The sequence below is a fragment of the Electrona antarctica genome (assembly GCF_951216825.1).
Source record: "Electrona antarctica genome assembly, chromosome: 20".
In the NCBI taxonomy this organism is placed as follows: Eukaryota; Metazoa; Chordata; class Actinopteri; order Myctophiformes; family Myctophidae; genus Electrona; species Electrona antarctica.
In genome coordinates this window covers 20,984,801-20,999,910 of record NC_136801.1, presented here as the reverse complement: position 1 = coordinate 20,999,910, position 15,110 = coordinate 20,984,801, and the positions used below count along the sequence as shown (strand labels likewise).

At 42.1% G+C, this 15,110-nt stretch overlaps 1 long non-coding RNA gene across 1 annotated transcript; it reads left to right on the top strand.

Moving 5' to 3' along the window:
- The first annotated feature begins 4,470 nt into the window (after positions 1 to 4,470).
- Positions 4,471 to 11,834, top strand: LOC306913435. Its single transcript, XR_013788533.1, has 2 exons — positions 4,471 to 4,844; positions 9,671 to 11,834. It is a non-coding gene; the product is annotated as an uncharacterized lncRNA (long non-coding RNA).
- Positions 11,835 to 15,110: the final 3,276 nt, after the last annotated feature.

Genomic DNA, 15,110 nt, shown 5'->3' with positions numbered 1-15,110 from the left:
TTATTACTGGGCGAGTCTAGGTTTGGAAACTAAGGCGACGTCATAAGAGTCTAACAAAAGAACCGCAACAACATTGAAACTGCGCCAGAAAAAAAGAGTTTGTTCTGAACTCATCGTCTTCTCTCCGCTGGCTCAGTCAATGATAATAACAGATAATGAAAATGTAATTATTATCATTCCGTTACTCTGGCTGCATGGGGGTTTGGAAGACATGGCGTCATGTAGACAAGTCCAACAAAAAAAAGAACCGCAAAAAATGTGAAACGTTGCGAGAAAAAACATCCAATCGATACGATGTCACTTGAGCGAGTCCCACGAGACTTTTATAAATCATAGTTATGGATATAAAACAGATGATGAATGTTTTCACAACTGTGTGTAATAGTGTAATAATGCTGTTGTTGTACTGCCGTCCCGTTACAACCCTGGAGCTAAACTTTTCTCTCTGCACTCTTGACTTGACTCTAGTCTGAATCCACGTATGCGCATGCGCGGTTTGAGGCTTCTCTGGGGTTTGTCAAACCAGCTTAGAGGTGCATTACCTCCTCCAACTGGACTGGAGGGTCGAACAGGACATGACATGAGGAAAATAACTAAGGACACACCAAGGGGAAATAATAAATAAAAGGATAAAGTAGGCCTACTCAGACTCTCTCCCTCTTTTCTTCGGCAGCTGACAACTTTGTCTTGGGCATCATCAGCATGCAGGCACACTGTAGCCTGGTTAATAAACCAGACCGAATCAGCCGTTGGCAAAAAAAAGTGTTGTGTGATATTAGTCTGGCTTATTAGCCAGGCTAGGCACACTGTAGCCTACATATTATTTATTTTAGATTTCTAACCGTTTATGTTTTTGCATACAATGTAGCAGAGTGGTTTAGAGTCTCTGCCTGATAGCCTCAAAAGTCTAATATTTCCCCCGGTCCATAGGGATATCCCTTTGGTCTAGTGGTTAAGATATTGGACTTTTGGGGGTCACGGTGGCACAGTGCTGTCGCCTCACAGCTAGAAGGTCCTGGGTTTGATTCCCGCTGGGGACGCTGTGGGTGCTGGGGGCATGTTCCCTCCTCCGCGTCATCAGTGCTGACAGTGCCCATACCCGAGGCGGGGTTGGCAAAAGGGCCTTTCTGTGTGGAGTTTGCATGTTCTCCCTGTGTCCCCTAGGGTAGGTAACCTCACAAAAACATGCAGTAATCCTGGTCTCTAAACTACCTCCCCCTGGCCAGCCAGGGCGCCTGATGGAGGGGAAAGGAACTGTTTGGAATAACGTGTTCCTTCCACACGCTATGTCCGGCCGGGGAAACTCTCCCCTGTCAGGTGAAAAGAAGCAGCTTGGACTCCTCATGCATAGAAGGAGGCATGCGGTCAGTCCGCTGCCCCCCCCCCCCCCCCCCCCCCCCCCAGGTTGGCAGAGGAAGTGTAGTGAAGTGTAGTTTAATGTCATTAAATGTTCTGATGAAATGAATATTGAAGAACCACAATGGAAACAAGCCAGAGGCTTTCTTGGGTTTTAAAGCCTCTTAGCAGACCTTGTATTGAACTGTACTTTCCCGTGTTTTTTTTCATCCTGCAAACTGTTCATAAAGTATTCAATCATGGTGGCCAAAACGGTGCTGCACTCTTTCAATGGCTGACCAGTTGAATCGCTCTTTCTTCTCAGAATCAGAATCAACTTTATTGCCAATCGTTTACCTGTGTAAATTAAGGAGGGGTGAAATTGTTTTTTGTGTCTTGTGATTGAAGGTCAGTGAGGATCAGCAGGGTGTTGACTTGGTTGAAGCATTGTCTATAGGTGGCCGGCCAACTATACTTCAATGGATGAGCTAAATCTCTGGTGACTGTACAGTCAGACTCCAACACCATCATAAAGTACGCGAACGACACAACAGTGATAGGCCGAATCGTCTAAAACTACGAGTACGACTACAGAGATGAGATCAACACACTGGCACTCACCTCACCCTCAACGTTGACAAGACCATGGAAACTGATTGTGGACTTCAGGAGGCCGCGGAGAGATCATGCGCCCATCTTCATCGATGGAGCTGCATTGGAAAGGGTCAGCGTCAGCGAGTTCAAGTTCCTCGGAGTAGGCCTACACATCTAAGACGATCTCAAATGGGACTCACACACCACAAATGTGAGGGAAAAAGGCCCAACAGTGACTGTACTGGCTCCGATGACTCTGAAAGTTTGGTGTAGGACAGGGGTTCTCAACGTTTTTGGCTGGGGACCCCCGGAAATGCTTTGGCCATGTCTCGCAATTTCCATTTTACAGCCATTCAGTTGCAAAAGAAAATATATATTTTTTTTTTTATACCTTTTTTGGGGGGGATTCCCCAAAATAATTTGGCGACTCGTGACCCACAGGTTGAGCATCCTATCACGCTGTGTCAAGGCCTGGTTTGGGAACTGCAATGCCCGAGAAAAGATTAGCCTACAGCGAATAGTAGGGAGGCGAGCTCCCCGAGCTCCAAGGACTGTACAACAAGCGGTGCTTAGCCAAAGCCCAGCGCATCATCAAAGACAAGCACAAGTCACAAACTGTTCAACCACTCACAACGCCCGCGGAAGGGCAAGGGGGCCTATCGCAGTATCAAGAGTATAGCACCACCAGGTTTCCACCCGATAGCCGTCAGATCTATTGCTGAAGCATAACCGGCATGAGTCTGCCATCAGGACGCTGAGCAAGGCATGAGTCTTGCTCAGCGGCCTGATGATTGGCGATGCCATGCTCAGCCAGTGGCCTGATGACAGGCAATGCCGATGACAGACAATGTTGTCAGGCTGGCCCAGACCATTTTGCCCTTCCTGAGTCTACTGTGGATTATACCTGGGACTATAGCTGACTTGGCTCTTTAGCTCTTCTTGAACCACCCGCGGACTATATGCACCGTAAACAATGTTGCACCTTGAATAACATTGCACCTTGAATAACGTCCTGTACCTTGAATAATGTCCTGCACACACACACACACACGCACACACACACACACACACACACACACACACACACACACACACACACACACACACACACACACACATATACATATATATATATATATATATATATATATATATATATATATATAAAATTTGCACAGCACACAGTGGCATATGCTCACGCATCTTATTGTCTCAGAATGTGTAATTTTCTTGGGGAAAAAGAGACCCCTTTGTTGTACGGCTCTACAGCCTGTAAATAAGCTAAGAGAGACCCTGCGGTTGTGCCGTTTGTGAGACAAGCTTCCAAATATCTGAAACCCTTTACTTGTACTGATGTCTGGCGCCTTGTTTTTAGGGCCTTTGAGTTGCTGTGGTAAAACTTTGAAGTCACGGGTGAAACAACTGCTTAAATCAGGCTTAAATAAAAATGTAGTCCAGTCAACCCCAGTTCGCATGATGCGCAGTACTGCTTCCGTAAGATTGCATTGGGACAACCGGGGAAAACATGGTAGGCCTACTGGCTGACAAACAACCAATAAGCGGTTGTTTTACCCCTGACTTAACATTTTATGTGCCGGTGTTAAGTTTATCAACTGTAGGGTAGCCAGGTACCCTCACAAAAAACATGCAGTAATCCTGGTCTCTAAACTGCCTCCCCCTGGCCAGCTTTTATGGAGGGTAAAGGAACTGGTTGGAATAACGTGTTCCTTCCACACGATATGTCCAACCAGGGAAACTCCCCCCTGTCAGGTGTAAAGGAGCAACTTGGACACTCAGGCATGAAGGAAGCATGAGTTCAAGTCCGTTGCTCTCCCCATGTCCCCCATATATGGGGACTAGGTTGGCGGAGGGTATGTGTAGAGCCCAGGATCACATTAGATAATTGACACAGGGGTGAAAAATGGGTTACAAAATCGTGGGATAATCGTGGTTTATCAACTGTATTGGTTCTGATACCTTTACTTTTTGGAAACAATACTGTGAAAAGGTAATAGGCCTACTGTTTGTGGACGGCTCGAGCCGCTCGACTCCATTTCGACCTTTGCAGGGATATCACGGGACGGAACCTCATTTCGGAGCGAAAGCATAGCAGCGTAGATATTGAGGTTCCAAACGGAGCTGCATGCTGATATGACTGGAAGAGGGTGGAATTGGCTAAAATATATGGATTTCTGATTGTGCCTCGTTTAGCTGGAGGAATTTCTGAGACACCCAGAACTTGATATTGGGTGTTAGTCCATTATCTATTTTAGCCCCTTTATTCTGACCTTGTTTATGGTGAGAAGCCTACTTTAACAAGTAGCCTACTCAAGTAGGCTTAATAAATCCCATTTTGGCAAACTGAAAGAGCTCTAGGCCTCTAGCACTGTGCTGAAATGAGAAGGTTCGAGAATCACTGTCCTACTCGGTACTACTACTCCACACTCCAGTCCAGATGGTGGCGGTAATACACATCCGTCCCGAAAGAATAAGAGGCATAAGAAAAAAGACCCGGAAGTTCTTTGCATTGTTTGCTGCTGCAGCTTTTATATACTCTATGTTGCTACTACTGCTAGCTGCTCGTCCGTCCGATTAACAAACACACTGTCTGGCTGAGAGGAGGCATCAACGTGTGTTAACCGTTCATTACGGTCGTCGTCATCATCGTTAAGTGCGCCTTAATGACCACCGAAACAGAAGACACAATACTACCATGTCGACGTTTATGTCGCGCTACGCCGACGTTCTGGACGTCACGCTGAGAAATGCGTTGTCAGAGACCAGGACACTTTATGAGAGTTTGGTGGAAGAGCTCCAAGCAGAGAGGTGTTTAGTCAAGAAGGAAAACGAGGTTCTCAGGTCCAAATACAACCGTCTGAAGAAGCAACGACGCATTGACACTGCGTCTCAATGTGGTGAGTTGAATTAGCTTGTAGCTAACTAGAGTCAGCCATGCAGCTATTATGTTGCATAACTTTTAATAACTAGTTTAAAACAGACAGACATTTTTGTCTAGACATGCAGGTTTATTACGAACATTAAATTGATTAATAATACATGTTGGCTGTCAAATTACAATTGGTACAATTAACTAAACTGCTAGCTTAGTTGCTAGCTTAGCTCTTTCTTTAGAAGCAATGTCTCAAGGCAGTGAAAATGGCGACACAAGCTGTAGAAATTCCGGATTTAAACAGTTGTTTCACATCAGAATTTAGTTTTACCACCCAGTTTTTACTACTGGTATCCGTTGGCTTGATTGATTGATTGAACACTTCAATAACAGTTTCCATTGGGGTCCTTAATGTTATGATGAATTGAAAATGGTGGACCCTATTGTAAACAAGTATAATGCTTTATGGTGTCCACAGTTAACAGTTTTGTATTAAGTTGTTAGTAGTTTGTATTAAATGTACTGCAATTCTCCAAACTGTTAATAAATAAATCAATCAATCCTTCATACTCAATACATCAAAACATTTAAATGACATAGAAATATAATATACAGTACAAGGCTTAACATTAAGGCTTGTCCTGTTGTCTGGGACAAGTAATACATCTTTCTGGTGTTGGACCGGTGACTCTTGGTTTCACTTTTTCTGTGATGCTCCTAGCAGCCAACAATATTGTCTGGCTTTCCTAATAATCACCTTTCCAATATTGTGAATAACCCTAGAATAGAATGTCTGTGATTTGACATACGTTTCATGTATTCCAAATACACAGCCATAGATCAGTCCTATCCGTGCCCGGTTAGCAGACTGACCACGTCGGCATTTCAACTTGCAGATGTAGCACTGCGTGTGTGTACTCACCCAGTTATGAATTCCTAAGACTTGGAGTCAGATAGTCCTCTAGTTTCATATCCATTTGAAAGTTCTGGCAGAATTTGCGTGTTAAGTAAAATATCGCCACTTTTCCAAGAGGAAAAGTTGGACTGAAAATATGAAAACTTCCTTTGGGACCAGTTGATGTTTGGGAAGCACAAACGTATGGGGCACACAATTGACAGGTGTGTTGTGATTGGTGTGGCGTAATTGATCTTCTTGGTGTTTCCTAAAGGAAGTTTTGATATATTCAATCCTGCATTCATTCCGGGCCCCTCGCCGGAGAGAATGTCGTCCGTGGTACATCTCTAATTTTAAACCTGATGTACTTCCACTTTGGTTCTTTGTACCTTCTACCAGAGGGCAGAAGTAAACTCTTCATGGGTAACATCACTGACAATTTTTTGAGCGAACCAAACTGTGATGCCAAATCTGACATGGCTTTCTAAGACCACTCAATAGATTAGTGTTCTATCGAGTGGTCTTAGAAAGCCTGGTCAGATTTGACCAAAAAAATCACTTTAACTTTAACTTTTATGTTTTTTTTGGTCAACACCATGAACCATTAGACGGTGGAGGAAGTTCAGTCTTTGTACTACAGAGACTGTCCATATGTGTTTTCCAAGTTAAGTGAATTGTCAATACAAATGCCCAAGTATTTATACCAGTAAGACACCCTTAGGGCGAGAGGCAAGGTCGTTGCACGCATCCGCCTGGGTGACAGCAGACTGCTGGGCGAGCACTGGTGCTTTGGTATGGGGGGTCAGATCGACATATGGAATGAATTCTGTACTGGTTTAAAAAAACGAGGGTTGTGCACACCCAGTCCCTCGCTGGTGCTGGACAAAGGTAGATACAGTTCAAAAGGAAGTCTGCACAACAGCTCTGCTCCACAGTGTTTTATTTACTTAAACACCGACAAACAGTCACAACATTTCGGCCATGACTGGCCTTCATCATCATGAATTCTGTACTGGCCATATATGGAGCGTGTCTTGAGTCTTTGGGGTGTGATGAGGTCATATCAAGATATGGAATGTCAGAAAAGGTCGGCTCCATATATGGAGATCTAAGGGCGGCAGCGGGGGAAGTGTCTTGAGTGTACAGGGTTTGATGAGGTCCCAGGTAGGGCCGGGCCTTAACTTTGGGGCCTGTTGAGAGCTCTAGTTTTCACCGGCTGCCGGGCGCGACTGCACTAATAACTTTGGGGTGGGCTAGAGTTTGAATGGACAGGTATTAATCAGTTAAGGATGGATGGGAAAGGATCAACATATGGAATGTCAGACTCGGAACAGGTCAGCTCCATATTTGGAGATCTAAGGGTTTGAGGTCAGATGTAGAGTTGCTGGCCAATATTGATGACATCAGGGATCTCCATATATGGGCATTCCATATGAGTAGACTCTATTTATGAGTAGACCATAAATGGAGGCGTGGGTGACGGACTGACGGGAAATGCACGTTTTCATAGTAAATGCGACCTGTGGTCGCAGTGCCATCCCATGCGCAATGTAGAGTTAGTTGGTGTATTAACATTTAAAATGAATAAATATTTCTAAAATCAGAAAACATGTTTGTGGTGTTCGGGTTAGAAGCCATTGAAAATATTTTTCTAAGACCACATAATATAAAGTACTTTGAGGGTCTCTTAAGTAGCTGGCAGCCACAAAGCGTCATCATCCACAACTGCGGGTATTACACGTTCTGATGACGTCACCGGAAAAAACATCCGTTGTACTGGCATGCAAAGGATTCTGGGAGATTGAGGCCCAATGCATTCCGAAGGCGGCGGTGGTGCGCAGCGGGCGCGTTTCTCCTCCACTCTGTGTTGATCGCCAATTTGGATTAATTTCCAACACTACGACGTGGCTCTATACAGTGGCTGTAGAGTGGCTCTATACAAGGTAAACATTTTTCCTTGAAAACGATGAAAGGTAGACTAGAATTGTGTCTGAATAGAACAACGTTTTCTTGCTAATAAGCAAAATAAAGTACATCTTGGAATTAGATATTTTCTCAAAATCGTTTCAGGCTATTATTATTGTGTAAGTACAAGGCATGACAATGCAATTAAATGTATTTTTATGTTTTGTTGTCACTGATGTTTTGTTGCTGCAGCATGGTGAAAGCCTAGACAAATTTCCCTTGTGGACAATAAAGTTTACCTTGAATTATTTAAAAAAATCCATGGAGAGCTGCCAGCTAGTATATATAATACACACACACACACACACACACACACACACACACACACACACACACACACACACACACTTTGTTTTCGTTACTGTACAATTACAATGGCTTTCCCAATAAATTCATATTATATTGACCCAAGACCCAAATTGTATGTGAATATTTAATCACTGCTCAATATTTGTCACTATAATCCTTCATAATGTTGATGTCTCAACTGGCTGACAATTATATACCATAAATACAAATGACAACATCATAGCCTACTATGTTTGTGATTAGCGCTGTGGCTTCTCCTGCATGCTTGTCCTCCCTAAAGCTGTGTGATGTGTGTTGGGCTTGAATAATCACAATACCATGGTTGTGTAAGTGATAACTAGGGTTGTCGATTAGGCCTGCAACAACTAATCAATTGAAATGGAGAATAAGATTGGTTACTAAATGCATTAGAACTAAGTGAGGAAATAGCCAGCACACAAAGAATTTACTGGAGGTGCTCCGATCGATCGGCCACTGATCGGTGATCGGACGATATTCACTCCAAGTGACTTGATCGGTGATCGGCAATTTACCCGATCTGGAGAAACCAGTATAAAAGTCAATATGGTCGATATTATATAGTATAATATATATATTATATAGTATAATATCGTTTTGCATCTTTGTGTCAGGCCTAAACATTCTCCCTTTCCTCCCCACACACGCAGGAACAGTTTTGACGTGGGTTTTGACATTTTGGAAATATTACAATTTTCCCCTTAATGTACAAGATCGGTATCGGCCGAACGTGAGAGAAACAATCGGAGATTGAGATCAGTCCCAAAAAACCTGATCGGAGCACCTCTAGAATTTACTTTTCACATTGTTTTTATTTTAATACCTGTAATCCTGTATAGATTGAAAATGTATAGATTAAAACAGGCACTGAGTGGCACGATTGAGTTGCTTTAAAGTTTAAATAATTCAATCCTAGAATTTTTATTGTTTGCAATGCTAGTTATATATTCAGCAAAAATAGGTCAACATCAACATGGTGAATTATATTATTGTTTGAAAACAGCAGATCTGCATTAGAGCTTTAATCAGGCCTAATAATTTGAGCCCGACCTGGGGCCTATTTCACGAAGGCAGAATTAACTAATCCAGGATTTAAACCAAGTCTGGTCCGTACATCCAGGTTTATTCCGTTCCACTAAAGCTAAGCAAGGCTGTGAAGGGGCACATTTGTTGAGCCAGGATCATAAAGCCTTGCTAAATGCACATGCACATTTTTCCTCAGTAGACCATGCTGTGGAGTACCTACAGTATTTACTGATCCTCCTGCCATAATGGGTATTATTGACAAATGTTCTATGGGCCAATAGTTACAATGGTGGGGCACATTTCTTTTCACATCAAGTGTTCAATCTGAACATCACATTTGAGAACGTTTAACTAGAAATTATTTTATTTAAACACTTGAGTTTAAAAAATAGCTGCTCTACAAGCTCATTACGTGTCACAATCCAATGCGTATATTTTGTATTATTCACTTTACCCAAAATCTAGAGACAGAAAGGTTGAAAGTGGTAAAAAAGGAGAATTGGGACACATTGGCTGCATAACGATAGATACAGATAAACAGTAAAATTATGTCACTTTTTATCGGTCAGTCTATAATTAAGCAAAGCTTAAGCTGTATCACCTGTTAACGGCTAATATCTTAACTTTTCTCCTCCTAGACTTCCTGCACCAGGTCCCGGAAGAACAGGCGCATCTTGAAAGGCCAGAGAAGCCAGCAGCATTGAAATGTAAAGACGATGAAGACAGAGAGATGGAACGTCTTAATTGTAGAGCATCACAGCCAACTAGTGATGACCAGCTCCTCTCTTCACACGGTTCCGAAACTGACAGTGATGACAGTGAGGATAGTCAGAGCAGTGTAGACAGCAAAGAAGATTTAACCACACTGAAACCACAAAACAAGCGGTCCACGGAGCTGGAAGCATCGAAACAAACGCCATTCACGAGGGGTCCTAGAGTTTGTACAATTTGTAAGAAAATATGTCACAATACTACGGGTCTGAAGGTGCATATGAAAATACATATATTAGAAAAAGCCTACGTTTGTACAGTTTGTGGGAAAGGGTGGTTTCGAAAGGGAAATCTGACAATACACATGAAGCAAAAACACACAGACGGTAAACCCCAGTTAGTCGATAGACCCTTTAGTTGTACAGTTTGTCAAACAAGCTTTAAGGAAAGTGCACATTTGAAGATGCACATGAATATTCATACTTGTGTTAATGCCTTTATTTGTACAGTCTGTGGGAAAAAATATAAATATAAATCGGGTCTGGAGATGCACATGAGAATACATACAGAAGAGAATACGTTCAGTTGTACAGTTTGTGGAAAGGGTTTTAATCAAAGTAAACATCTGACTACACACATGAGAATACACACAGGAGAGAAACCCTGTGTTTGTACTGTTTGTGACAGAAGCTTTTGTAATAGTAAAGGTCTGAACAGGCACATGATAGTACATACAGGGAATAAATGCTTTAGTTGTATCATTTGTAGGAAAAGATTTTATCTAAGCACAGAGTTGAAGGAACACATGGTGATTCATACGAGTACTCCTCCTAAACCCTATAGCAAATGTGTTGAAACACATGTTGATCATTCATATGCAATGGCATTTCCTTTTGGTTGAAAGCCCCTCCTCTCATTATTACTACATTATTCATTATTATTGTCAGGATAATTTCATTTAGTAGTTTTTACATTGGGGACTTTATCCCATATTTGTTTTATTTTTGTTTTAATAGGAAAAACATCTTTAATCATATTAAAGGAAATTATCCTTTAATATTTCAGTTCAGTTTCAGTTTTGCCAAAAAGCATCTCGGCAAATGTCAATGAATGTATGCAAAACTTTCCTTTCCTTTCCCATAGCCAATGGGAAGGCCACTGTCTACTGGCCAATAGGAATGCATTATGGGAGGGACAAAGTAGCTGCAGGTTATCTGGTCTGTGAGAAGCAACTTACAGACGGCAGTAACGACTTGCCAAATGGATGCTATGTAAGCTTATACAAAGCTTAAGAGGTTTATTACTCTGCTTTGGTTGGTGCCGTGTGCAGTGCATGTTCGGACTAACGGGACTTCGGATCTATGGGCAGTTCCCCTTTGGTTCTGCAAAATACAGATGCTTATCAACTGTCATGTTTAGCCCATTGTGACAACTCGCAGTATGTACTTGACATTGGAATTTTCAAAAAAAGAAAAAGGCCCGGTACCCCTAATGTTAGGAAAAGACTAAAGTTTGAATAAAAAAAGTTTTAATTGCTGGTGATATTTACTTATTTATTTTTATGCCAAAAGTCTATGATTATTATCCTGGTGTTGGTTCATTTGAGCAGTACATAATTTCCCTTTTGCTAGGTGTCCACCTGGGTGACACGTGCACTCTGAGGGGCTTGATGGGGTTGAAAGTATTTTTTGCCTTTCTATCTGCCTGAGACACAGCAGTTCCATGTAGGGCCAAGCTCGGCTGAGACTAAACCAAATGGTGATGTGTAATGCTACTGACTGACTTGTCAGATAATCCTCACTAGCTACACACAGATGCATCCGCGGGCGACTATTGAATCTCGCAATTTGTGTTTGTTACGGCAACACGTTATTGTTTTATGTGTATTTTTTATTTGTGAGGACGTCTGGTGTTGGAAATATGTGATTAGACCGCATTGTTTGTTGCTGTAATTAATATATGGAGCACTGACAGAGTATACATTGGCCAAAAGGACCCGTATATCCCTGCTGTCTTTCTGTATATTTAAACCTTAGATATTCTTGTAAATATAAATGTAACTATGTCTAGCAATAAATGGATTAATTTTGTTTTAAGTCTCTTTGCGTGTTCTGTTCCCTTATGCTCACTGTTATTTTAGAGTGGATGGAGCATAACTGTACACTGTACAAGGTGTCCAAGTGGGATGGAAACTGAGTAAAGGCAAGGCGTGCTGATACTATGTATTACTATTATTACTGTTAGTTGCTCTGGATTAAGAGAGTTGTGCAGTTTAGGGGAAAATATTTAACAATAATGCAGGTCTAGAGATAAAATGAGTATACACAGTACGTTTGTAGCAAGGCGTGGTATGAAAAGGCATATCTGACAACATTTGAGGATTCAATTTCATTCAGGTGAGACACCCTTCAGTTGCACAGTCTGTGACGGGCATTTTAACCATGTGGAAATAAGATGACCACATGAGGATACACACAGAATAGAAACCCTGTGTTTGTACTGATGTGGACAAAATAGCGTCAAAGTAAAAGTCTGAACAAGCCGCTTATGGTGAAGAATTTTTTGTAGTAGTTGTATAATTTGTAGCAAAAGATCCTATCAAAGCACAGACATGAAGGAAAACATGGTGATTCATACGAGTACTCGTAAAGGTAAAAAACCCTGTAGCAAACATTTCAATACATATGATCATTCATAGATATGAATATATGGATATATATGGATAAGTTCAGATTTCAAATACAATTTTGGTTTAATACCATTGGGGACATTTCCAATTCTGTCAGCCTTCCCTTTTCACCTTTTCTGCTGTACAACCAAACTACTATTTGAAAAACTGTCGTTAAATTATCACCATATCTCTAAGGGTAAAACTCATTTCGGCCACTTGTATTCAAGATTGAAAAGTTAAGTCATCTGTGAGAGACTCAGAGTAGAACCACTGCTTGGTGACTTGGGAAGGAGCCAGCTTAGGTGGTTCGGGCATTTAGTACGGCTGCCTCCCGAGTGTCTCCCTAGGAAGGGCCTCGCTGCTGGAAATCTCTGTTGGAACTCTACCCCCGTGACCTGATTCAGGATAAGCGGTTGAAGATGGATGGATGGACTGATTAGAAATCACAAATGGAATAATAATCTTTTCACACCCCTGCATTGATTGAAGTATTAAAGGTTTGCAGAATGGGTACATTTCACATGAAAACACAACTCAATACAAAGACTGTTACTGTGGATGACACACTGATAATGCATTACACTTGTTTACAACAGGGTCCACCTTTTTCAATTCATCAGAACATTTAGAGATGTACAAATATACACTTCTATATAAAAAAAACAGGATGTAAGGAGGTAAAAGGGAAAAGAAACTTATACAGTAAGGGGGTGGGGGGGAATCAGATTTTTTGGGGGGCCAGTTTTGAATTGCAGCTGTCCGTAGGTGCCCTTTGAGAGCGGTTTTGAAGGAGTCAAGGGACTCTCATTGTCATGACTCGAGTGTGGTGTGACCCAAAAGCTCCACAAGGAGAGGCCAAGCAGAGTTAAAGCCCACCCGGGCAGATCTTTATTCACAAACGGGGGTGAAGAGAGTGCAGGGATCCGTAGGCTGCTCCACAGCTTGGGTCCCGGAAACACTGGAGAGGAGAAAAGGTTGAGTCAATGGCAGGTTCACAGAGGAGAGAAAATGGCACAATAACGGCGTGACGTTCCACATTTTGGTGGCATAGGAGCGAAATTAATTTAGTCCCAATCTGGGTTGCACATGGTTTGTTAAACTGGTTTGTTGTGGGTGTGAACTTCGTTGAGATTAAGGAAGTATTTAGATAAGGTACATGGGTATCTTGGTGGTGTAGCGAATCTTGTTGACCAGGGCCATTGCAAGATGCTGTACTCTGTCGTCAACCCTAAGCCATTCCAGCCTGTTAAAGTGGGAAGGGGTGAGGTGGGTTTGTGGAGTGAGGCCAAGTAGTAGCCTGACCAGTTTGTTTTGGGAAGTCTGGAGTCTTGTTTTAAGGGCCTTTTAGGTGCTGTGGTACCAAGAGGTGCATGCATAGTCGAAGAAACCTTGTACGAGGGCTCCTGTTAGGGTCTACAAGGTTTGATGCAGATGTATTGTCTCTCAGACACAATTCTGTGACTTTGTCACCTGGACTCCAGAAATGTCTGTCATTCAGAGCAGGATGATTTCTTCCTCAACAGTGCTGAGGCTGAGCAGACTTCGGAAATGCAAACTAATAGGCGAGTGCGCTCCGGTGTGGTATTTCCGAACGCGCCCACAGTTTTGGTGAACACACATTTACCCTGCTGTTTGGCGTGAATGAATACCAAACAAGTCGCCCCTTTACCAACTCGCCCTGGGCATACAGGCGGCAGAACTGCGCGGCCTGGTATTCCTAAAGTACCCTAAGTAAATTATTCTTAAATGGTTAATCCTAACCTTAACCTCAGTAAAACTATGCCTAAACCTAACCCTATACCTAAACTTAACCCCAGTAAAACTATGTCTAACCCTAAACTTAATTCTAACCTTATTCTCAGTAAAACAAAATAAAGAATACAAGAACCGCGGGCACCGAGCGGTCGGCGTGAGTATGGCCGAAAAAAATCAAGGGGCGAGATGGTTTAGGGGCGACTGTACCTGATACCACGTGAATTACATGAAATAATTTTTTTACACACAACTATAAACAGTAATAAATATGTATTACAAACTAATAACATACCGATGTACTTCAATGTGACTGGTGTATTATCATAGCTCATAATGAATAAAATAACAGGAAACAAAGGGGATCTAGTTCGTTTTCAGTTATAATTAAGGGTACAAGATTCGATACACCACCAAGATACCCATGTACCTGTCTAGATACTTCCTTAATGTTAACGAAGTCCACACCCACAACACCAGAGGGAGTGCAACGAACCATGTACAACCCAGATTCGGCACAAACAAGGGACTAAATTATTTTCGCTCCTATGCCACCAAAATGTGGAACGCCCTACCAACAGTCATTAAGACATGTGAATCCCTTGACTCCTTCAAAACCGCTCTCAAAGGGCACCTACGGATGGCTGCAATTCGAAACTGGCCCCCGTAAAATCTGAATCCCCCCCCTTTTTTTTCCCTCACTGTATATGTTTATTTTCCCTTTTTACCTCCATTATGATGAATTCCTGTTCTGTTCTTTGTCTATATAGAAGTGTCTATTTGTACGTCTCTAAATGTGTTGATGAATTGAACATGGTGGACCCTGTTGGAAACAAGTGTAATGCTTAATTGGGTCGTCCACTCACAGTTAACAGCCTTTGTATTGAGTTTGTGCTCGAAATGTACTGTAATTCTGCAAACTGTTAATAAATATTTCAATCAAT